Below are 26,742 nucleotides of genomic sequence, written 5' to 3' on the forward strand. Positions count from 1 at the left end.
TATGTTGAAGCACTTCACTTTTATACCTAATTTTTAAGTTTTTATCATGAAGAGATGTTAAATTATATCAAACGCTTTTTCTTTATCTATTGAGAGGAACATATTGTTCTTTTCCTTTATTTTATTAATGTAGGCATAACGTTTGTTGATTTGTATGTGTAGAACCATCCTTTCATTCCTGGAATAAATCTCACTTGATCATGTTATATTATCTCTTTGATGTGTTGTTGGATTCAGTTTGCTAGTCTTTTGTTGATTATTTTTCATCTATGTTAATCAGGCATGTTGTCCTATAGTTTTCTATTTTTGTTGTGCAGTTGTCTGATTTTGGTATCAGGGTTTATACTGGCCTCATAAAATGAGTTGCAAAGAGTGCCCTCTCCTTCAATTTTTTAGGATAGCTTGAGAAGAATTGATATTAATTACTCTGTAAGGTTTTGATAGAATTCGGTGGTGATGCCATTTGTTTATGGACTTTTCTTGGTTGGAAGACTTATTATTACTGATTGGTGTATTCTAGTTTTCTGTTTCTTCTTCTTGATTCAATCTTAGTAGGTTGTATGTGTCCCGAAATTTATCCATTTCAAATTTATTTGACATATAATTGTTCCCAGTAGTCTCTAATGATCCTTTGTGTTTCCGTGGTATCTGTTGTGACATCTCTTTTCTTATTTCTGATTTTACTTCTTTGGATCTTCTCTCTTTCTTTTTTAGTTAGTCCAGATAATGGTTTGTTATTTCCCTTTATCTTTTTTATAAACTAGCCTATTGTTTCCTTGATCTTTTGTATTATCTTAATTTTGTTTATTTCTGCTCTGATTTTTATTATTTCTTTCCTTCTACTAATTTTGGGTTTGCTTTCTTCTTGATTTTTTAGTTCTTTGAGATGCATTGTTAGCTTATTTATATGACATCTTTCTAGTCTTTGATGTAGGCATTTATTACTATAAATTTGCCTCTAAATACTGATTTTCCTGTGTTCCATAGTGTTTGGTATGTTGTGTTTCTATTTGCATTTGTTTCAAGAAATTTTTCGGTTTCACCCTTAATTTCTTCCTTCATCCTTTGGTTGTTCAGGAGCATGTTGTTTAATTTCCATGTATTTGTATAGTTTCAAATTGTCTTCTCATTTGTAATGTCTAGTTTTATTCCACTGTGGTTAGATAATATGCTTGATATGATTTTTATTTAAAAAAAAGTTTTAAGAATTGTTTTGTATTCTAACTTATGGTCAGTCATTGAGAATATTCCATGTCCTAGTAAAAAGAATGTGTATTCTGCAGCTGTTGGGTGATATGTTTTATAAATGTCCATTTTCTCTATGGTGCAGTTTAAATTCAATATTTCTTTGTTGATTATCCACCTAGATGATCTGTCTAGTGCTGAAAGTGGGGAATTTAAGTCCCCAACTATTATTGTATTGGGATCTATTTTTCCCTTTGGATTTGATGTTTGCTTTATATATCTGGATATATATCTGGTATTGGGTGCATCTGAATTTACAGTTATTATATTTTCTTGTTGAAGTGATTCTTTTATTATTATATAATGTTTTTCTTTGTCTCTTTTTAAAGCTTTTAACTTGAAGTCTGTTTTGTCTGATATAAATATAGTTACTCCTGTTTGCTTATGATTTCTATTTACATGGAATATCTTTTTTCATCCCCTTACTTTCAGTCTGTGCATCTTTATAGGTAAGGTAAGGTAAGTTGACCAGCTTAAGGGCTGATGGTAATGGCAGACCATTCCTCCAGCTAGAAGTGCAGTGGTGAGGATTGTTTTCTCTGCTTTGCAGGACCAGAGTCATAGCTGATCCTTGGCCCAAGTTCCACATAGCTGGGGTTATGGCATTCAGCCACCCATGTGGGCTTGGCATGACAAAGTTGGTACCCCAGTGCTGGAGAGGTGCAGTGGCTACTGGCTTCAGAGTAGGGCACACTCCAGAGGTGGCTCTGGTCTCAAGATGGAACCAGGTTTCAGCTGCTTGGCTCACAGGGTGTGGGGGTGGGGTAGGGAGTACACACCATGTGCTCCTAATTTGGAACAAGGCAATCGCATGAAGTCCTGACAGCTCTCCAAATTCAACTCAGGGATTCTGAGGACTGTGGGATTCTCCTGTTGTAAAAATTGTGGGTGTTTGAAGTGGCAATGGGGGTCAGTGAAAATTTTCTGCTTATGTTTTCCTTGCAATGGGGAGTCCTTCCTGACTCTAGGCTGATCATATTTGGATGGGGTTGATGGGGCTGCAGATGCTGGGTGCTTCCATTCTGCCCTCCTGGACTTCCAATCACCTCAGGTGCCTCTCCACTTCAGTACTCTCCCATTGACTCTCCTGTCAAATCTTAGCTGTTTATTTGTTGCCTTGGTCCTTGCTTGCAGACCAGCTATCTCTAGTCAGCCATCTTGCTGATGTCACTCCAAGACATAGTGTCTTGAAGCCTTTCCTTAGAAGCATCAAAGGAGATGCGAGGATTGTTTATTTGTTTATATCTTTAGAAAAAAATAGCTCAGTATTAATGATTGAAAAAAAATTTAGTCCCATCCACTTTAAGCTCATGTTTTTGTAGCTCCTCAGATCTTGGCAATATTAACAACTTCAGCACTTATTATAAGACTATATAAACCAGCAAAGCACTTCTTAGGTATTTATGTTTCCCTTGCTGAAGTTTTGAAAACATTTTGGTTGTCTCCCATGGGATGTGATTTCCAAATTCTCAAATTACCCTCTGTTGCTTCCTTTTCCAAAAGATAAAGAGCTACATTGCATGCTTCTTTCTCAATACTGTGTATACTTAATGACATTTTTAAAACAAGATTTTTTTTCTTCTTTTTTGTTTCCCCAGATGCAGATACAAGTGAAGGATAAAATTTACCAAGTAGTGTATTGAGTGTCTATTGCTGAGTCCTCAAAAGCCATGCATCACTCCAAAAAGTAAAAGGATCTTAATCTTTTAGCATTTCTTCTCTTTTAACTCTCTGACAATCTCATTTCTCTGAGTATTAAGAACATAAATGTAGTGTCTACTTATACATAAATGGGGTCATCTACTTCTGACATCCTCATATTGGTTAATTTGGTAAAGAGCTGCTTGAACTGTCCTTACATTGAATCCATTCAGCAGCTCTTGCTACTTGTCATAGTAGCTCAGACAGTTTCATCCAGGGCGGGTATCCACTGAGAAAGAAGGTTGATGGAACTGGATCCTTTCACTCTGACACATACTTCTTGAAAAAGTTTCTAGAATGGGTATACACAATGTACATTTCTGGTCTTTTGATGCATTTTCCTCATTATCTAGATTTTCGTATGTGTAGTCATTTAGACAAAGTTCCTTTTCTTTGCACTGCTATATTCAGTCAACTGTTGACTATTTCATTAACCCTCTCCTTATGGTCCTAAACTAGGACCTAGTTTACATCCTATCTAGTTGAAAGTGCTTCTTTATTTATTTTCTGGCAGTGCCACACAGTTTTTTTTTTGTTGTTCTATTTAGAGCTTTTCTTTGTTGTATATGTTTATATATTTTATTATTACTTTCATGAGCAAGCAGAGCCCAGCAATTCCCAGGGGATGAACAGTCTATAGTACATATCTTTTAAAAATGGCATATGTCAAAAATTCAGATTATTGTTTCAAAGCAAAAAGTCAAAAGACTTCACTAGTACTTGAAGGGGTAAAGCAAAGAAGAATATGGAGGTGAGGGGTGGAGATATCAGACCTAAATTACACATTTCATCTTCTGGAAACCTCAGCCAATCCCTTCTTTCTTCAGAATCCCATTGAGCAGACTATCAAAGACCCATCTCCCTCTGAGCCTTCCTCAGTAATATCCTCCTTTCCTTTTGAACTTACCAACTTTAATCCTGGCAGTACTATTTACCCTACCTTCCTGAGTCATTCTGTGGACATTGTCAAGGCTTGTTTCTCTCTCCCACTCCACTAGCTAATGTGTATATAAACTGATAGTTTATACATTCAGTGTGTACTTTGGTTTAGTTCTTTGTGCTTGTGTCCAAATGCTTAGCACATTTGTCTATCAGAGGTGTTGAGCAAGGGGAAAAAAGCAATCAGAAATCAAGTTTGATTTAGTTTAAGTTGACATTTATAAAAATAAAGAGTTGAGCCAGGCTGTGGACAAAGTAGAAGGGGGTCTGTCTGCCCTTCTTACTGTTTATATTAGTAAGATGAGTAAGGCAGTGAGAAGTTAGAGATCTCTATTTTAGACTATAAGCTTTTGAGGGAGTGCAGAGTAACACTTTTAAAATATATTGCTATATCTTTTAGAATGATATTTGGAAAAATGTTGCCTTTAATATCACCATATTTTACCTTGTCCAAACACAGAGGTTTTAATAAGGCAGTGATCTCCAAGCCTCTTTAATTGTGCATCTTTATTAGTAAAAAAAGTGGAATGTATAGTCCCAATACACAGACATATCTATATGGATTATTCACGTATATTACTTTTACTTTATATATTATAAAGCATAAAAATTAAAGTTAAAAATGAATAAGATAAAAATAATTTTTGAATAAAATTATAATATTTTACCCACACCCTAATGGATTACTCAAGCAAGTCTGCTGTACATGTACCCAATAATAGAGGCAACTGTATTTGACTATTTTCTTGCAATATCATATCTTAAGAATGACTAAGTCCTGGCAGTTATATCCCTGAATTTATCTCAAATTACCACTTCTTTTCTTTTCCCACCACTGTGGCTTTCAATTAGAATCTCTTCAACAACCCTTACCTGAACTCTCTTGCTAGTCTCCTTGCTTCCTTTAGCTCTTCTTCCCAAGGCACACTTGACCCAGTGGCCTGGATGCTCTCTCCAAAATTCAGTACTCATTGGTCTCTGCTCTGCTCAAGTCCTTCATTGGCTCTGCATTGCCTACAAGATAGAGTTGAAAGCTCTGAGCATCACACAGACTGTCCTTACTCACCTTTCTAGTTTGCCTTCCTCCTTTCCCACCTGACTCTCTAGCTATGTTAAATTGACTGCAGCTTTTGAAGGCACCCTTCTTTCTTTTATTTTCACCTTTGTGATATTTTATCTTCCAGAGATGGCCCTTTCTTCTTGTCTGCTTATCAAACCTCAATATTCAGCTTAAATATCACTTCCCTTAGAAGGTTCTCTTTACTTCCCTTTGCAGAATTAAGCACTTGTCTTCCAGTGTTTAACACCTGTTTGTGTCAAATTGGGGCAATTATCATACTACTCAAACAATTTCTTTCCATGTCTCTGTGCTCCTAAATGATAGAAACTATGCTCTTTTTTATTTTCTATATTAGGCGTGAAGCAACTGCCTGATCTTCCTTAATAAACAGAGTAGATGCACAAATATTAATTGAACAATGTATAATTTTGGTGGCAGTGAAGGAAACATTTTAGTGGGCAGTCTGCAACAAATAAACAAAAATATTTATACAATATATAGGAAAAATACTTCTTGTCTAAAGTTTTTATTATTTTTTTCACAGTTCTTCAGCTTTAAGGTCATTTTCAAAGTCATGCCTCTTATATTGACCAGTCAAAATAATTAATAAGGATAATAATAAATAACATTTATGAGTGTTTACTATTTGGCACTGTGATAAGCAATGTATTGCAATATCTAAGTTAGCTATTTCATAGCCCTGTGAAGTATTTCATTACTAGTATTTCATTCATCTTGCACATGAGCAAGTTAGTGAGGTTCTGAAGGGTGCAGGGTGACTCTTTCCAAGGAAGTGAAAATAACAAGGTTTAGTAGATTTCTAACTACAGGATCTTTACCCAGATGTTCTGCTGTCTTCAGGCTGCATATCTCCAATTCTCTTTTCAGAATACCTACCCTGAAATTCAGTTCCTTCCATGCTAGGTTGGAACATTTCCAGTGTTCTTAGGATAGCTACAAGTTAAATGTAATAAATATGACGGGTTTACATAATGTATGTTGCATACAGTTCCTAAGAGTTGAGAACTCTTCAGAAGTCTCCAGACCAGACTGTTTATATTTAAGTCAGATGATTTCTTTCACTGAGTGTTTCGGCTTCACTACACTATCTCTTGTGTGATATTATCATCTGCCATAGTTGAGATAAATACTCCTGCAAATGCAGTTTTTTTGTTTGCATATGTTTTGGATAATTCTTATTACATCAACAACCTCAGCAGAAATTGATGCTAAATTCATTATTGATTTATCATTCTTCATGGACACCATAATCAGATTGGCCTCAGAAATAAATAGGTGGACAGGGAGACAGCTTAAAAAATTGTGTTTGCTTTTTATTATGTCAAAATGCTGTTTGCTAATTTTTGAATTAGAAAATTATAATCCATATGATATTCACTAGAAATTTGCAACAAAGATGAGACAAAAGCAGTAAGATGAGAAGAATTGAATGATGCCAAATAAATTTAAAATGTGAAAAAAAAAATCTTTCAGTTTACTCAACTGCATAAAATGTACAGGTGTTACAGTAGTATTTTCTTTCTTTCTGGTTTGGAATAAGTCATTATTTGATAAAGTAGGTAGGTAAGTGACTATTTCAGTAAGTAACCTGAGAACAATTCTGCTCCTCTGAATGTGAGAATGAAAAAGATTTTTTCTTTAACAAAATTTTAATAGAAACCATGAACAACTCATAGTAAAAAAAAAAATTGAAAACAAATTGGATTTTACATTTGATAAAGAAAATATTTTGAAAATCCTTTGGAAAATGTGAGCTATTTAAGATTCATTTATTATTTTCTGTATTCAGTAATATTTAATACAATTCATCACACATGTAAGACTGTACAAGCCTTCACAAAGCAAACTAAATAGATTTCTATTTACTAGGATCACATGTACTGCAACAGACACCATTGAAAACATACCCAGAATGGGATATAGTTAAATATCCAATTGAAACATCTAAAGACATGATTATGTGAGTAATTATTGATTATCCTGTATTTGGATTTCACTGTGTTGGTATTTGAGAGATGGCTAGTGACTGTATTGTCATATTGTCATCAAGACTTTCTTTTTTATTTTTTTTTAAATGGGGTCTTGCTATGTTTGCCAGGTTGGTCTTGAATTCTTGGCCTCAGCAATGCTCCTGCCTCAGCCTCCCAAAGTACTAGGATTACAGGCATGAGCCACCACACCCAGCCCTCATCGTCAAGACTTTTAATTGCAGTTATCACCTGCACTTTCTTCCCATTTAACTAGGAAAAGCTTTATAGGTAAAATGGGTTTTCAAGAGGATCCTGAGTACAAATGCAGGAAGATCAGCATATAGTAAAAAAAACAAAGAAGATAAAGAATTAGTAAAAGAAAACTTCAAAAGGATTTCATTTAGTTCAGATTTATGCCAATGACTCATATATATACTTTAACCCTGACCTAGCTCCCAAACTCCAGATTTACATACATGCTTGCTTGTCATCTCCACTTAGACGTCTAAGAGTACTTTCAGGTACATATGTTCAAAATAAAATTCTTGCTCCCACCCTCTCCCCATTCCCCAACATGTTACTTCCCTAGTGTTCTCCATCTCAGTAAACAGCACGATCATCCATCCACCCAACTATAAGTCCTCTAGAATCTAACTCCAAAACATGTCCAGATCCATTCACTTTCTGTCCCTTTATGCCACCACTAGCTGTTGTCCAAGCCACTATCATCCCCTGCCAGATTACTTCCACAGTGTATCACCAGTCTGCAGTCTCACAGAGGTCAGCATTACATTTGCCAGCTTAACGCAAATGGTAGCACATCTCCATTTAAAGCATTCCAATGGCTTCTAACTCTTAAAAAGTAGAACTCAGACTCCCTAGCAAGACTTTAAGGATCTACATGATCTGGTTCCTAATCTGATTTTTCTTCTACCTCATTTTTTATCACTCTCCCCTTAGAAGCCTGCCTCAAATGCCATATTCCTTATTTTTAACTGATGATTCTTCTTGCTTTAAACTCTTTGCACATAGCTGTTTCCCACACAACAATTCTTTCTTCTGATCTTCACTTGTCTTCCTCCTTCTGGTCATTCAGGTGTCACTTTTTCAGAGAGATATCACTTCTTCAGCAGGACCTTCTACTGCCATCCAGTTTAAAGTAGTCTTCCTTCTCATCCCCTGAAGTCACTTTGTCTGACATCAACTTGTTTCATTTTCTCCTTAACACTTAAACTACCAGAAATCACTGTGTGTATTTATCACCTTATTAGTTCACTATATGACTTACTAGTCCATAGTCACCTTGGAGGAGGGTTCCAGGGCCACTTATTCACCTCTGTATCACCCATATTGAGAATAGCCCATAATCCATAGTAGATTGGTAAATGGTTGTCAAATAAAACAATAGAAACTAATAGACTCATTGACTTTTCAGGAGTTAGGAGAGAAAAGGGAGTTTGATAAACTTGATTTCCAAGGGTGCAGTCTTAATCTATGGGAAGAAATATCTGAGATCATCTGTGTATCAATGGGGGTAAGCATCCACACTCACTCGTTGAATAGATTCAATTTATGACTGTCAAAGGAACTCACTTAGTCAAGTCTGATCTATGTACTACTGATACACTATTTTAATATGCATGTTGTGAAGTAAGGATGAAGCTGCTTGAATTTTTCTGCTTTTTTGTACAATTTATAAAAACAGGTGAAGTTGTAGGGTGGCTTGCTACTTAGCCAAGGGACTAACATTATTATTACTCACTTAAGCAATGTTTCAAGTTCCATTGTCTTTGCAATTACTTCAGAGATGAGCGATGAGAGCACAAAACTAAACTGTTAAAATGAGCCAACTACAGCTGGAGACCATTAACAGCAAAATTGGGTATGCAGAAGAGAGCAGTGGGAAGCTGCAGTTATCTCAACTGGAGAAGCCATGTGGAAGTTAACAACATTGCGCTGAATCCTGATCCACAAATAGTACCAACAATGCTTTCCGATGTTATTCTTTCTGCCTCCAAGCTTCACAAAGCCCTCCATTGATTCTTTCACTTATTCTAACAGTTTCACGTGTGTCTATAAATTGGAAAAATATAAGGCAAAATAGTGGGTGCCCCTGGAATTGGGAACAAGATGTTAAAACATCTCTGAAATTGAAGCCAATGACCATCAAAACACAATGGCAAAGATGAGCCTTACAGAGAAGTAACTGAAGCTCCTGGGAATGATTTGTAAGAGTTTTGCTGCTAAGCCTAAGGTGTCTCCTAAATCTTATCAATACTAGAAGTTATTATAATTCCCTTCTGGGAAATATTAAGCTAAAATAAGAGAAGATATATAATTTTGTCTGCCAAGAGGTTGCTTTCAGTACAGAATATCTCTGCATGGGGTGGGATGGGAGTGGCAAAGAGGTGGGGAAGTAGATATGTTTGACTGCTAGCTTATTTCTGAAACAGACATTGGTCAAGTTACCAGCAGCCCATCTCTCCATCAAACTTCATCTAGCTTCAAAATCCCATATGAGGAAGGCAAGCACACCTTCTTTTTACAAGTTAGGGGCTGATATGGTTTGGCTGTGTTCCTATTCAAATCTCAATTTGAATTGTATCTCCCAGAATTCCCACATGTGGGAGGTACCCAGAGGGAGGTAGGTAATTGAATCATGCGTGCTGGTCTTTCCCGTGCTATTCTCGTGATGGTGAATAAGTCTCACGAGATCTGATGGGTTTATCAGGGGTTTCTGCTTTTGCTTCTTCCTCATTTATTCTCTTGCCGCTGCCATGTAAGAAGCACTTTTGCCTCCCGTCATGATTCTGAGGCCTTCCCAGTCATGTGGAACTGTAAGTCCAATGAAACCTCTTTTTCTTCCCAATCTCGGTTATGTCTTTCTCAGCAATGTGAAAACAGACTAATATCTTACTCCCTAAAAAGACAGGACACTCACTACTATACAAGATCCTCATTGAGGACACTCCTTTGATAAAATAAGAACGATGATAATAATGAAAGTTATTTAGCCTTCCCTTGCAATTTTATTGACTTATATTAATTCATATGTTTTTTAATTGAACATTAAAACCTTGGAATAAACAACCCGTTCCTCCTAGGCTTAGAAGGTACACTGACCTTCCTCCTTCTTGGGAAACTGCAATCACAAAACAAAACCTAGAAATGCTGAGATGTGTCAGATTTTTAGAAAAAGCTGTGAAGGCTTAGGTCTGTTCTCTCCTACCCTCCCACTCCCCAAAATCTAGCTTTGCCATAGCCAGCTGTATATGGCAACTGGTGACTTTGATGTCTGACCTACTTTGAGTCTATCTTTGCCCAAAAATTCTGTTCTTGGAACCCAAAATAAAACTGACTTTCTATAATGTATTATAATGGAAAACTATTATCCAAATTGGATAATACTTATACTTTCTTATATCAGTAAATGAATAAGATTTTTTGCCAGTAATAACTTTACCAGAGCAGTTTTTTTTTTTTTCCCGGCACTTTGGATGGAGTTTTAGTAAGTCAATTACTAGTGGTAACCATTTCTTTCCAACCACTTTCCTCTACCACTACCCTCTCCCGTGATATCATTATATGTAAATTGGATTCATTTAACCTGTATAGAGAAGCTCATCTTTATAATAAAATCATTAGACCATAATGACAGATGAAATGGAAAGGCGGCAGAAAGAAACAGGCATTTCAGAAATATTTATGTAGCTCTGCAGAATGGCGGGTGTCAGTTGCAAAGTTACTATTAGCTAGAAGGTCTTACTGTGTATCCAATTTAATACCTGGTAATATGTTTCTCTCAGTCATCCACAGGGAAAAAGTAGGGCAGTGGAACCCGGGAAGGTTTGGGAGTGGGTCCATCTGAAAGGCAGTGTGTGCATATTTGACTGGTTTTGTGTGCATGTGTGTCTGCTTGTAAATGAGTGCTTCTAGTTTGGAAAAATCTGACTCTGAGGCCTGATACATAAATATACATTAGGGTGCACTTTTTCTTAGCTTCAGCATTAGGGAATAGAAGGCATCTCTTTTAGCTCCTGCCCAGTGACATCCTTTAGACTTTAAATCATTTCCTTTACATTTTATTTGAAAGAAGTGGTGCCTAAGAATAATAATGCATCAATGACTTCACCATTAGACTTTAGGGATTTGACTGCTGTAATGCCATGGACCCTTTTTAAGTAACAGTTTTTTGTTTTTTTTTTTTCTCTTTTCTTTTCACTTTGGTAGTTCCATCAAACTGGGGCCGCTTTATTGAAAGGGATTTATCTTTTTTTTTTTTTTAAAGAAAGAAACATTACTTAAGGACATAAGAATAACACAATGTGAGTCTGATTTCCCCTAAAGATAGAATAGCAATGAAATGAAAAAGAAACAGTGACTATGTAGAATCTAATCCTTCCTTAGAATAAAAAGCTCAAGTTAAAAGAGCAAAACTAGCCCATGCTTCTTAAGATGAAAGTGATGGTAGGGGCATTGCTATTTTGACCTAACGGGAACTGCAAAGGGAATAATGAGGTTACCTGACCCCATGCTAGTTTGTAAATGACTACTTTCTTACAGAACAATTCTATTGTCAGTAGCTGTCTAACAATTACATTCTCGACTAATACACACACACACCCACACGAGAAAATGGTGGGTGTACCCCGCTTCCTTTCTAAACCCAAACATTCTTGGTTTCGACCTCAAGTGTTGTTTCAATGGTTTTAGAGCAATTTAATTCCGAATAATCCTACATTTTTCAACCTGAATTTTTACCTTTCTCTTGAACTATCCTTGCTCAAGCTCCTTTTTAAACATGTTTAATGTAGGCATTTGTCTTATCTTTGCTGCTTTATACAGATTTTAAAAAGACATTTGGGTACAGAAACTTGAGTCACTATTGTGTCTCTTTAGGGACCCACTCAGGGAGTGATAAAAATTGTTCTTGTATCAGAAATGCCAGCCAAGGCAGATTTTAACCATGCAGCCCTGTCAGAGATCCCTCCTACTTTTACAAAGTAAATAGCATTCTGTCTTGCCTGTCATCATTTGATCAATGTCTTTATGATAACACAATAGCGTTATGAAAACAGTAAAAGGAAATATCAAAATGATGAACACAAATGAGAACTTTGCAACCTGAAATGGGACTGCAAAGTGCAGGGTGGGGTGGAGGAATCAACATGATGAGGGGAGGGAGTAAGAAAGGAAACCAAATGGTTGCACTCCATGCATGCTTCGATTGGCTTTATTGATTCCTCACCCTCTCATCGCTTCTACCTCCAAAACAGTCAGCCCACTCAAGACTTAATTATTTTCTTTCTAAGAGAGAGAGAGAGAGAGAGAGAGCAAGGGAATGAGAGCAAAAGCGAGGTGGGGGTCGGGGAGAGGAAGAGAGGGAGAGAGAGAGAGAGAAAATCCGTTCATAAGGGAAGCAGTCATTGCTGCTCATTTTTTAAAAGCACTTAAGGGTCATTAGTCTAACACTGCAGCGAATGTATTATTCATTTTGCCTTAGCCCAATTTCTCAGCTAAGAATTTTGCAAGAAAATGATACACAGTTCAGTAGAGAGGTGATTGATCAAGCCAGAAGGAACAGAGTTTGGGCATCCTGATAAAAATTTTTCTCAGTTTTCTCAGTTAGCATAAATCAATTTTATTTATGTAGTAACACTTGAATACTAACTACCCAATGCCATCCGTCAAGACAAAATTGATGACTATACCTTTAGGTTAATATTACTTGAACATTTCATTCTGAATAATTTATACACATTTCTGTCTGAGTGTCAATTCGCGATTGTTTATTTGGTTTCAGTTAAGTATAGCTGAACCACAGCTTTTATTAAGAAAAGATTTTCGCCTCTGTTTACTTTGTGCACTAAAGGGGCCTGTCCTAGTTTGGGTCCTTGATATTATTCCACAGGAATGGAAACACGGAACAATTTTGTGCCAAATCTAGGGTTGCTTACATCTTTTTTTTTAAGAGCCTTTTGCTAAATGATTTGTGCCATTCAGTGGAGAAAACCGCTAGGATTATATATAACCAGATAAAAAGCTGGCAAAGAGAGGTGAGCAGATATTTAATAATAACACTTACATGTTGTTTGTGAAGAGGATGTGAGTACATTGCATTAACAGCCTCAATTGCTGTTTTCACTCTTTGCCGAATAATCTAATCTGTCCACCAAGACTAGTGCTAACACCACCCTCTCCTCTTAGGTGACATTAGATGTGTGCATTATTATTCATCTTATGAAGAACGTGATACATTTTATAATCACTCCATTTGCTGCTGCTTCTTCAGTTTTATGGTAATCACCTTCCTACTGGGCAGATAACATGAAAGCATGTGCATGTTCAGATTCTGTGACTGAAATGAATGGCTGATGATGAAATGCTAGTAACTTTTACACAATAAGAAAACAGAAAGGCTTCTTCAACTCAGCTGAGGATCTTCACCTAAATCAACCTGATTGTGTATTTTCACACAAAAGAAGGAAAGTCTTTCATTTAATCTGAAATATTCTGCCTGTTACATTTATAAATTCTCTTTTCCTCTCCATCCTCTGCTCCCCAACTCTGTCTTACACACACATTCTTTTACTTTTGAGAAACTTTCCCTCAAGCAGTTATCACAGAGTTCAGTCTCAAGAGAATGTCTGACAACCAATGGGAGGAAGCAGCACCTTATAGAAGGTGATACCTTAGACATTAGAGGAATAGTATGGAAATGAAGCATGAATTCCAAATAAATCACTCACTCTGCAGTTTGATTTCTAGAAATAACATTTCTTCTGTGTTCAGAGTCCACATTAGCAGGAACCAGCAGAGCTGCAGGATTTTATAGGTGTGCACAGATACTGTACATACACATACACAAACACATACTGTTGGGAATGATTCATGGCTGCCACTGGAAAGTGTACCTTCAGATTTGCCTCAGATATAATTAATGTTAAAGGAATAAAAATAGAATCTACCCATAAAAGATACACGTATGTAGGCACTGATCAAAAGGTAGCCCATGCTTAACTTTGCTTTGACAACCACATGTGCAGTTTCATCTCCTAAATACTTTGAATCATTTATTCAATTCAACAGATAAACATTGAACTCCAATTATTTGGAAGACACTGTTCTAGAAACCACAGAGTTGCAGAGATGAGTAAGTCTGAATCTCTAAATAACTTTACAGGTAGCTTAAGGGAGGTTGAGAATACAAGTAGTATGATAAATATCATGTTATGTATGTATATATAATATGTATAAATAAATGGAACAAAGCCAGATTTTATAAAAGCAACTTACTAATACTTCTGAATTATTAGACCATGATACATTTTATTAGGGGCATTTATTTTGGTTGTGCCACGTCTATGATTAATAATGCTGTGTGTTCATTAAAGTTTGCACGACAAGATTTTAATTAAGAATTTTTAAGTACTTTGTACATACTGTATTGTTATGCAAAGATGAGAAGTTATTAGAGTTACATGTGATTTTTGGCTAAGGTAAAAAAGGTATTGTGCATTTTTACAGTCTCAGTTGGGAGAACAGGCTCCTAAAACATTGTGCTATAACTAGACCAGATGTAGATAACATCCAATAGATTTAAAAACTCTGGTGTTGTGTATTGTTTAAAAGGTGAGTCTCATTACTTTGTAACAAATCCCAGATTATGTAATCATTGCATATGTAATCCAAATCTTATTAATATTAAAATAACACCTCAGTAAATATCTGTTTATTGTTAATATTGGGAATATAACTCTATGATGTTAATTTGCCTTCATCTATCTTGTTAAGTGAAACATGCCTTTAACAAATTATATAATTTTTATAAATTAATAGAGATATGATTATACATTTATTGCTTATATAATTTTATTTAATTAAGGGACAGCCCTATAGATAATTCTTATTAAAGTTTGATATTCTTAACAATCAATGCTACTGAAGTAACAATTATAACCATTGACCATTTCTAATGTTATTGTCTCAATTAAATGCTGACTTTAAATACTCAATTTTCTGTGCAGTTGACCTACGTAACTTCTGAAATAACTTTAAAATTATTTCTTTCTTAATCTTAAACTTTAGCTTAGCATATATTTTAAAGACCTACCCAGATGGACCAAAACAACTTGATGAGTATTTCTTAGGGGTGACTTAGACCCAAAAAAGGCCGGAAAATGCTAGGACTGGTACAACAAGTAAATGGCTGGATTCTGGTTCTTTGATAAAACTCCTCAAAGACACCTAGTCTTTTTTATTAAGCAACAGTTATTTATAGAGTTTCTCAGAACTAAAATCTGTCACCAATATGTCACTAATGTTTTCAGATAAATTTCAGTATTGCATGGACAAATGGGATTGTTTATGGGCCAATAGGTGTCAAGATAAACTAATGACACAAGCTGCTCCTGTCGATACTTTCCATGATTCCATTGGTGGGGTGGGTTTGGAGTGGTTCTGTTTAGCCATTGTGTATTTTTGCAACCCACACAGTGCTGAGAACAAGAACACTAATCTTAAAATTCATGTTCAAATCCAAAGATCTACAAAGCTTCTTGCGGTTATAATACACTGTAAATGCTCACAATATGCCTCTAAAATGTGTGTCACCATATCCATTTTTTTAGGGCAGGAAACCAAGGCTCAGTAGCCATGCACCAAACTAGCAATGAACCTTAAATTAGAATCCAGATTCTTCTAGATGACAGAAATTTGGTCCATCTCCTAAAGAGACATGTATGCTTATTGAGAAATTAATCCAGGGTTTTCAAGTTGGAGCTCAAATAGAGGACTGATCCAATATTGGTCCACTGTTAGACTAAATACTGAGAATGGTTCCTTGGGGACAAGGTTGAACAATTAAATGTAAACTTTATATGTAGATTTTAATCTAATAATTACTAATTGGTCTGAGTAACTGAGGTAGTCACCTGGTCTTAGAATGTTAAAAGCTAAAGGATTTGAGATATACTCAAACCCACCTTTTTCTCTGAGTGATTTTCACAGTTATCTTAAAATAAAACCATGAGAACTCATGTTGTTTGCTTTTCACATATTTTCCTTTGTCAGTGCTGCTTTATGAAAGGAAAATATTCCCTCATTAAGATTTTTCAAATAAGTAAGAGAAAAGATAAAAGTATCTGTTGTATTTCATTGTATTTTATCAATGTGAGACATATTCACATTGGTAATTTATGAAATCTATTGAGTGTAAAGTAATCAGAGATGCTTTTCTATTGTCTTAGTCCATTCTGGCTGCTGTAACAAAATACCATAGACTGAGTAGTTTATAAACAACAGAAGTTTATTTCTCACAGTTCTGGAGACTGGAAAGTCCAAGATCAGGTGCTGGCATGTTGGGTGTCTGACAGGAGCTCACTTCCTTATAGACAGCCGTCTTCTCATTCTAACCTCGTGTGGTGGAAAAGACAAGAGGTCTCTCTTGGGCCTCTTTTATAAGGGAATTAATACCATAATACTGATTTTCTGGAGGTTAATACTAATAAACCCCTAAAGATTCCACCTCCTAATACCATCAACTTGGGAGTGAGGATTCCCACATATGAATTCAGGGAGACAAAAGCATTCAGACCATAGAAATAAAATATAATGATTCCTGACACTGTGGAATACTGCTCAACTAATCTGCCCACTCTGGGTATGAGAATTCTTGCCTGACAGTTTTCCTTTTGATGCACCTGAGAGAGAGCTATCTTTAACAATGCCTGAAGGAGTACTTTAACATCTGTTTTTCAAAGAGGATAAATAAGGAATAAACTATATATGGTTCACCTAACATAGTAAACTAATATTTTGAGATATATGTGAATATGTATATCCTTATATACTTATATTTGATAAATCAATTTGTTTAAGGTTTTATTCCTCCTTTCCTCATTCATTCAGTTTTTCATCAGTTTAACACATATTCAACAAACACTTGTTAATCACTCTATCAAGCACTGGAGATGTGGAAGTCAGTGAAACATTTGACCTGCATTTATTAAAATCAATTATTAGGAAAAATTCTTGGAACAATCAGTAGCACTATGTAAAAATGAGACATTTGGAAACAGATGAGACAATAGAATGTGATTTTTAAGTAAAATATGCCTAAATCACTATTTTTAGGTGAAATATGCCTACGTAACTTGTCCTTGCTAAGAGATAACCTCTATCTTTGCACTGAGGAAAATCTTGAGAAACCCCTAAAAACCTCTGCTTTACAGCCCTTTTGTTTAGAAATTCTTGATTAACCTTCAGGTACACAGATCTTTATATTAAAGTGGAGAGAAAATTATTACTTTGGTTTTTTAAAAATTATTTTATTTTATTTTTTTAAGTTCCAGGGCACATGTGCAGGATGTGTGTGTTTGTTACATAGGTAAACATGTGTCATGTGGTTTGCTGCACCTGACAATTCATCACCTAGGAATTTTTTTTTAATTTCCATAGGTTATTGGGGAACAGGTGGTATTTAATTACATGAGTAAGTTCTTTAGTGGTGATTTGTGAGGTTTTGGCACACCCATCACCCAAGCAGCATACACTGCACCCAATTTGTAGTCTTTTATCCCTTACCCCCTTCCCACCCTTTCCCCTTGAGTCCCCAAAGTCCATTATGTCATTCTTATGCCTTTGCAACCTCATAGCTTAGCTCCCACTTATGAGTGAGAACATATGATGTCTGGTTTTCCACTCCTGAGTTACTTCACTTGGAATAATAGTCTCCAATCTCATCCAGGTTGCTGCAAATTCCATTAATTCATTCCTTTTTATGGGTTAGTAGTATTCCATTTTGTGTGTGTGTGTATATATATATATATATATATATATATATACACACACACCACATATATATATATATATGTATACCACACACATATATATATATACCACACATATATATATCCAACTTGTTGATTGATAGACATTTGGGTTGATTCCACATTTTTGCAATTGCTAATTGTGCTGCTATAAACATGTGTGTGCAAGTATCTTTTTTGTATAATGACTTCTTTTCCTCAGGTAGATATCCAGCAATAGATTGCTGGATCAAGTGATAGTTATACTTTTAGTTCTCTAAGGAATCTCCACACTCTTTTCCATAGTGGTTGTACTAGTTTACATTTCCACCAGCAGTATAGAAGTGTTCCCTGTTCACCACATGCATGCCAATATCCATTATTTTTTGATTTTTTGACTATGGCCATTCTGGCGGGAGTAAGGTGGTATTGTATTGTGGTTTTGATTTGCATTTCCCTGCTCATTAGTGATGATAAGCATTTTTTCATATGCCTGTTGGCCATTTGTATATCTTCTTTTGAGAATTGTCTATTTATGTCCTTAGCACATTTTTGATGGGATTGTTTGTTCTTTTCTTGCTAATTTGTTTGAGTTTGTTATCGATTCTGGATATTAGTCCTTTGTTAGATGTATAGATTGTGAAGATTTTCTTCCACTCCGTGGGTTGTCTGTTTATTCTGTTGATTCTTCCTTTATTCTGTTGACTCTTCCTTTATTCTATTGACTCTGTGGGTTCTCTGTTTATTCTGTTGACTCTTCCTTTTGCCATGCAAAAGCTCTTTAGTTTAATTAAGTTTAATTAGTTTAATCAGTCCCAGCTATTTATCTTTGTTTTTATTGCATTTGCTTTTGGGCTCTTGGTCATGAAATCCTTGCCTAAACCAATGTCTAGAAGGGTTTTTCCAATGTTATCCTCTAAAATTTTTATGGTTTTAGGTCTTATATTTAAGTCTTTGATCCATCGTGAGTTGATTTTTGTATAAGGTGAGAGATGAGAATCCAGTTTCATTCTTTTACATGTGGCTTGTCAATCATCCCTGCATCATTTGTTAAATAAGGTGTCCTTTCCCCACTTTATGTTTTTGATTTCTTTGTTGAAGATCAGTTGGCTGTAAGTATTTGGGTTTATTTCTGCGTTCCCTATTCTGTTCCATTTGTCTATGTGCCTAATTTTATATTAGTACCATGCTGTTTTGGTGACTATGGGCTTATAGTATAGTTTGAAATCAGATAATGCGACGCCTCCAGATTTGTTCTTTTTGCTTAGCCTTGCTTTGGCTATGCAGGCTTTTTTTTGGTTCCATATGAATATTAGGATTGTTTTTTCTAGTTCTGCGAAGAATGATGGTGGTATTTTGGTGGGAATTGCATTGAATTTGTAGATTGCTTTTGGCAGTATGGTTATTTTCACAATAGTGATTCTACCCCATCCATGAGCATGGGATGTGTTTCTAATTGTTTGTGTCATCTGATTTCTTTCAGCAGTGTTTTGTAGTTTTCCTTGCCGAGGTCTTTCACCTCCTGGGTTATGTATATTCCTAAGCATTTTATTTGTATTTGTTTTTGTAGATATTGTAAAAGGGGTTGAGTTCTCAATTTAATTCTCCACTTGGTCACTGTTGGTGTATAGAAGAGCTACTGATTTGTGCACATTAAAGTTGAAAGCATTCCCTCTGAGAACTGGAACAAGACAAGGATCACCACTTCTCTTCAACATAGTACTGGAAGTCCTAGCCAGAGCAATCATGAAACAGAAAGAAGTAAAGGACATCCAAATTGGTAATAATTACTGTTTGTAGCTAATAAACGAAAAGAAAATTATCAATGGATGTCAACATGAATCTATAGTTTCTGCACCAAAGAGGTAGTCAGAGAGACACACAAGTTTCTCACTCCCTTCCTTCAACATCTTATAGAAATAATTTTCTTAGCTTGAATAGAAGTTATGAGGTCAAATTTCCTTTTTGCTAGTTTTGGAGTAAAAGGCTTTTCAGAAGACATTTGAAAAGTCATATAAGGGATAAATTACATAAGTATCCTCTCACCATGAGAGCTTCTGAGTCACAGTCTCTGTTGGTAGAGCTGCTGACTTGTTTACCAAATTGCTGTTCATTGTATCAGTGATGTTATGGAGCTATCTGTTATTTCACATTATCATCAGCCAGGATACTATCAACCAATACAGTGCGGGTCATTAAGTAATTATTGTTTCAATTTTCACTTTAGCGATTACTTAGTTAGGAATTGTTTGTAAGTTTGCCATTCGTTTGTATTTCTTCTTCAAAGAGCACTTTGAATTCTTTGAGCACTTTGAATTCTTTGACCTTTTTTTCTATTGTTTCTCCTTCTCTAAATGACATATTTGGAATTCTGTGTATATTCTGTAAATTAGTCCATTATCTTTTAAATATGTTGAAATTGTTCCTTTCAATATCTCTTTTGCTTTTTAAGTTTATGATTTTTTGTTGTAAAGGAGTTTACAATTTTTATCCAGTCAAATCTATCATATTTTCTGATTTTCTGTCTTGCTTAGGAAGTCTTTTATCATCTCTTGATTTAAAATTGTTATTATTCTAGATATTCTTATATTTCCTCATGCTTTGTTGTTCCATTCATCAGATATTTGTGTATTAACTAAATGTCTAACTGTATTATCCATTTGTCACGAATCACTTATTGAATACTTCATCATGTCCCCATTGGTTTCAAATGCCACATTTATCATAAAATTATTCCCACGTACACAGTCTGCTTTCAGGCTGTTTATTCCATTTATGATACATGTATTTATTCATGTACCAAGATCACACTGTTTTAATTACTCTTATTTTCAAGTATGTTTTGATATTTGGAAGGACCATTCCTTCTCTTTGATTTTCAAAACATCACAGACTAGTTGTGTATATTTTCTCATATAAACTTAAAAATTTATCAATATCCATTACCAAAATGGTAAGAACATGGATTCGAATTACATTAAATATATAGAATTTTATGGGAATGAATAATTAAAAGAATAAGAATTTGAATTTGCTTAATTTTCTTTTAGGTGATTTGGTAAAGTATTGTGATATTCCTTACATATGTTACACATTTTTTGTTAAGTTTATTTCTGGATATTTTGTGGAATATTATTTTTGTAGCAGCTATGAATAGGCTCTTTTTTCATTATAATTTTAACTGATTGCTTTTGATATATAAAAAAATTATTGTTTTCATATATGCATCTTATATCCAACAACTTACTGGCCTCTTCTCCTATTTCTAACATACTTTTAAAAAAATATTTTTAGTTTTCCAGGTCCAAAATTAACACCCGCAAATACTGAAAGTTTATTATCTTCCTTTCCAAAGAAGTTGATATTTCTATTTTTTTCTCTTACATTGGCTAGGACCTTGAGTGCAATGGTGAAAACTGAGGGTAATAGTAGATATTTTTGTGCTCATCTTGATGTTAGTAGGAAAGCTTTTAATGACTTATTATCAAATATTTTATTATAGGTTTCTGGCACATAGTTGTTAGTTTCAGAAAATGTGTTTGTTTGCCCCCTTAGTAGATCTTCTTAGATTAAAAAAATGAGAGTTAAATTTTATCCAATGGATTTTTAAAGCAGGTATTCAGGTGATAATATGGCTTTCCCAAGTTAATCTATTTAATCTGTTAACAGACAAATTACATCAAAAGATCTACTGATGTTAACTCATCCTTACATTCCATTAACATACTTTATTTGGTCATAATGTGATTTTAAAATACTCTGCTGGATTCAGTTTGCTAATAATTTATTTAGATATTTGCATCTTAGTTCATAAGAGATAAGATTGGCCTGGTGTGTGTGTGTGCCTGTGACACGTGCTGCATAAAAGAGGTTAACATGTTTTCCTTCAGTTTCCACATCATGGAACAGTTTATATAATAGAGAAACATCCAGTGTATTGACTATTCAATGCCTAGAAACAGACTTTGCCTATGTAACCATTTGAGTTTCACACATGTCCTTGTTATTAAGTCTTTTTGTTTGTGTGTTTTAACTTTTACCAAGGTTATGTTTCTATACAGTTTAAGTAGCGACAAATTTTATGAGGTGTGTTAGGGAAAACAGCAGTTCTTACTGCTCCTTCTCACCACTATCCCTACTGACATATTTCCCATTCTTCAGAAATAACCACTTTCAAGTCATATTTATATGATTTGCTGATATATTTAGGTTACTCTGACCATATCATTTTATGTTTTCTATTTACTGTTCTTTGATTCTTTCCATTGACTGTTTTTGTGTGTGTGTCATATTGTTTCTTATAGCTTTGATCCCCAATTTTCCCCTTCCTCTTGTTTTTGTCCTTTTGTCATTGAAAAGATGTGGATCTTACCTCATTTTTAATATTGGTTACCCCTAAATTTTCACATAAACATTTAAATAAACTTTATAAATAATACCTAGCGTTACTCAGTAAATTACTTCCTCTCACTTCTCATATTTTAACAGTATTTCTTTTGCTCAAACTAGACTTCTAATAGACTGTTGTAAAATTTGGTACTAAAGCTGCAATATAGAGGTACTTCACAAAACTTGTTTTAGCTGTCTGTTTCATTGGAAGGACCTTTTCAACCTGAATGTATTGCTCTCTCTGCACTGGGTGCTTTCTGTTCTGAAAAGTCAGAGGTAAGCTGAAGGAAGAAGGGAAAAACAGGAGAAAAAGCTTGATTCAAAATCAACCATACTAAATGCAATGCAGTGTCCTGCATTGGATCCAGGAACAGAAAAAAGACATTAATAGAAAAACTGGTGAATTCCAAATAAAGTTTGTGGTTCAGTTAGCAGTATTTTACCAATGTTAATTTCTTAGTTTTGACAAATATATCATGGATATATAGATGTTAACGTCAGGGCAACCTGGGCGAAGGGCATACTGAACTCTTTGTATTATCTTTGCTACATTTCTAAAATTCTAACATTATTCAAAAATACATAGTTTTAAAATTGCTTTAGCCATATATTTTGATAAGAAAAGAGCAACTTTTAGGCTTAATAGAACTTAAAAAAAGTTCTAGTGCATAACAGTCATTAATATTTTATCAGGTCCTCTGTTGTTCACCATCCCATGTTCTTGGTCCACCAAGAACCCAAAGTTTTATTGTTTAATTATTTTGCATCTATAGTATGAGTTTTCCATCTGGATAGAAGAGGTTATGTGCATGTCTACGTGTGTGTGCACAAAGGAGTATGCATGGGCACATGTATGTGTGAGTGGTTTTGCAGGTACCTGTTAAGAGATGAAGTTGGAGAAATAATAATAACAATGATCAAAATAAGACTATTAGCCATCATGTACTCTGTATTATTTATATGCCAGGTTCTCTGCTGTGAACATGTATTACCTCATTTCATGCTCATAATAGCCTTATAAATTAGGTACTGTTAACAGCCCTGTTAGTTTCTTTCCGCTACCTCCATGTTATCATTGCATTATTGGTATGTATTGAGAAATGGCATTTTCCAATTTTTATATTTCTTTTTATAGTTATGCCCCAGAAGCTAACAGAAACCATATACTTAATAGTAATCACTTATATATTTACAGAGCACTAAACACTATTCTAAGACAGCTATATGTACAGGAATATATAAAGATGTATGAATACAGGCATATGTACATACAGATATTCATATATTCATTAATCCTCACAACCATTTGATTAAGTAGGTATCCTGATTATTATCCAGTTTTACGGATGAGGAACCTAGGCAGAGAGAGTTAAATTACAGGCGTTAAATCAAAAGCTGGTAGGCAGTGGGTCCAGGATTTGAACTCAGTCAGGCAAGCTGTAGAATCCAAGTTTATAGCCACTATTCACTATTTAGTTTTTAGACCTGCTGCCTTAATGATTACATTTGCTATTTATTTTAAAAGACAATAGCATTTTTACAAGTGAAATACTATAGTGTTGTGTGATATAACGGAAAGCAAAAAATGCTGTCAGAAACTTAAAAATTTCCAATCAAGCATGTACAGCTAAATTTTCTGTTGAACTCAAGTTGAAGACATTTGGAGTATTTTATTACTTTTAAAAGTTGCACTGATGGCCGGGCATGGTGGCTCATGCCTGTAATCCCAGCACTTTGGGAGGCCAAGGCAGGTGGATCACCTGAGGTCGGAAGTTCAAGGCCAGCCTGACCAACATGGAGAAACCCTGTCTCTAGTAAGAATGCAAAATTAGCCAGATGTAGTGGCACATGCCTGTAATCCCCACTACTGGGGAGGCTGAGGCAGGAGAATCGCTTGAACCTGGGTGGTGGATATTGCAGTGAGCCAAGATCGCACCATTGCACTCCAGCCTGGGCAACAAGAGTGAAACTCCGTCTCAAAAAAAAAAAAAAAAAAAAAAAAAACTTGCACTGACAAGGGGCAGTGGTTCACATCAGTAATCCCAGCACTTTGGGAGACTGAGGCAAGAGGACTGCTTGAAGCCAGGAGTTCAAGACCAGCACGGGCAACATAGCAAGGCCCTGTCTCTACAAAAAATAAAAAATAAAAATAAAAATTATCTGGGTATGGTGGCATGCAGCAGCCATAGTCCCAGCTACTTGGGAAGCTGAGGCAGGAGGATCACTTGAGCCCAGGAGGTCGAGGCTGAGTGAGCCATGATCACACCACCGCACTCCAGCCTGGGTGACAGAACGAGATATCAACTCAAAAAAAAAAAAGAAAAGTTGAACCACATTCTTTAATTAAGGTAATCAGTATGAGAAGCATTTATTGATATCTCTAATAGCTAAATTGTCTGTATTTTTAATTGATAGAATGCCATTGTAAGTCATTATTGGCAGAAGGAGACACATTGCTCAGTGATGTTTACCAAACCACTGATGTACCCTAGCCTTGCACTTGACTGAGATGACAGATGTTAAAATGACCCTATTCTGATTGCTTCCTATGGGACATGCATCTGAAAGAAGTCAGGAATACAGGCAATTTTACCTTAGGTCATTATTAACTTAGGTTCATAAAGATGCTTTCAAACATAGTCATAAGAATTAACATGGTTTTGCATGAATTCCCTCAACTTTAGTATATATTGCTTGGTTTTAGTTTTTTTTTTTTTTTTTTTTTTGGCATGAGATTGGAAAAGACATTGGGAGGTATGGGGGAGGCAATTACAAATACAAGTGTAAAATATTTTATATTTTTAATAAATCTTTAGCTGGGAAGGTGGCAAGCTGCTATTTGTGAAGTTCGAAGTCAGTACTGTAACCATGTGATACTCTAGCAATTTTTCATTTTTAGTGTTTTTTTAAATTTAAATGCACAAAATAGATATCCATAATTTTTTGATTCACAACATACTCTTGTTGTCCAACATGGCCATGGCTAGCTTTTACTTGTTTAATTGGTTGTTTGTTTACTTTTAATAATAAAATAAGCACCTATAACTCCACTATCTAAAACAAAAGCGTAGGTCTGGAGAATAACAACAACAAAATATCATGTGATCTCCTGTCCCCTCCCCTTGACTTCCTGAGACTAAAGTAAACATGATCTTGAATGTCTTGATCATCAGCCCCTTCCTTTCTCTTTAAATGATTTTATTCCATCCTTATTCCTAAAACAATAAACATTTTTGTATCATTATTTTTCACTTTATGAAAAGGTATATCAGGGTATGTGTAATCTTTTGGAACTTAGTTTTTCTACTTAATATAATACTACTAAGATAGGTTAACTTTTACATGTCACCACATTGCATTTATTTTGAGTACTATGTAATTCTATATCTGAGGTTTGTTCATCTACTCTTCCCCTGTTAGATCATAGGTTAGGAGTTTTTCTCCTGTTGTGAACATCTATGTCACAATCTTATTATCCTGTTCTACATATGCAAGTGTTTCTCTGGAATATATATCTAGGTGTGGAATTGCCAGGTCATAAGCAATGAGTGTTCAACTTTAGGAGAAATATATTTTCCAAAGTGGTTGTATCATTTGTATATCCACCCATAATACATAAAAGATCTAGTTGTTCTAAACCCTGCCAACATTTGATATTGTCAGACTTTTTAGTTTTGCAGATTGAATGGGTGAACATTGTCTCTTATTTTAAGCTTAATTTTTTTTCCTGATTATTGTGATGATGAACATCTGTTTATGAAAAAGATAAAATTAGCCATTTTAGGAATTTTAATATTAACCGGTTTGTAGCCCATAATTTCTCTGTCCTATAAAAATATTTCTATATGCTTTATTAATTTAGATCAAAGGCCAGCAAACTTTTCTGTAAAACAATAAATATTTTTGGATTTGCACAGCAGATGGTTTCTGTCATGACTACTCAGCTCTTCCTTTTAGCAAGAAAGTACCCATGGGTAATACATAAACAAATGGAGTGTGGCTGTGTTCCAATAAAAGTTTATTTTCAAAAACAAAGGGTGGACCAGATTTGGCTTATAGGCTGTAGTTTGCTGATTCATGCTTCAGATTGCCAGAGATCTTCATAGGACTGTAGATCATGGATATGTTACAAGTATATCTAGTAGCAGTCTATCTACTAGTCTTTAACATATCGTGGATATGTTACTAGTCTATCTACTAGCAGAGTAGCCGGTCCTCAGTTGAAATCATCACAATGCATTGAACATATACTTTCTGTATGGTATATTATAGTATATTATATCATTGTATTATAAAATACATTTATTTTTCAGGCTGTAAGTAGCAAGAAAGATACATTTAAACTTTTCCAAACACAACTTCAAATTCAACAAATAAATCAAACCTTTATAATGCTGGCTATTTTTTTTTTTCTGCAACAGCTCAGCAAGAGAGATTCTATTTTGCCCAATTTATGAATGAGGAAATTGAGATTCAGAGAATCTAAGTAATTTGCTTACAATGGTACAGGGAATAAATAGCAAAATGTGGTATTGGAATTTGGATTTGCCTGGCCCCAAAGCTTGTACTTCTTTGACTGAAGTGTGCTTCCATGACCAGGCATGGTGAC

General features: G+C 35.0%; 1 long non-coding RNA gene across 1 annotated transcript in view; it reads right to left on the minus strand.

The window, feature by feature from the left end:
* Window positions 1-26,742, minus strand: part of LOC104006541 (uncharacterized) — a 71,930-nt gene that overhangs the window by 16,419 nt on the left and 28,769 nt on the right. The window contains exon 2 of the long non-coding RNA XR_680292.5: window positions 4,759-4,899. This is a non-coding gene — a long non-coding RNA (uncharacterized LOC104006541). The remainder of the gene's footprint in view (window positions 1-4,758; window positions 4,900-26,742) is intronic.

Source organism: Pan troglodytes, chromosome 4 (genome assembly GCF_028858775.2).
Source record: "Pan troglodytes isolate AG18354 chromosome 4, NHGRI_mPanTro3-v2.0_pri, whole genome shotgun sequence".
NCBI classification, from domain to species: domain Eukaryota; kingdom Metazoa; phylum Chordata; class Mammalia; order Primates; family Hominidae; genus Pan; species Pan troglodytes.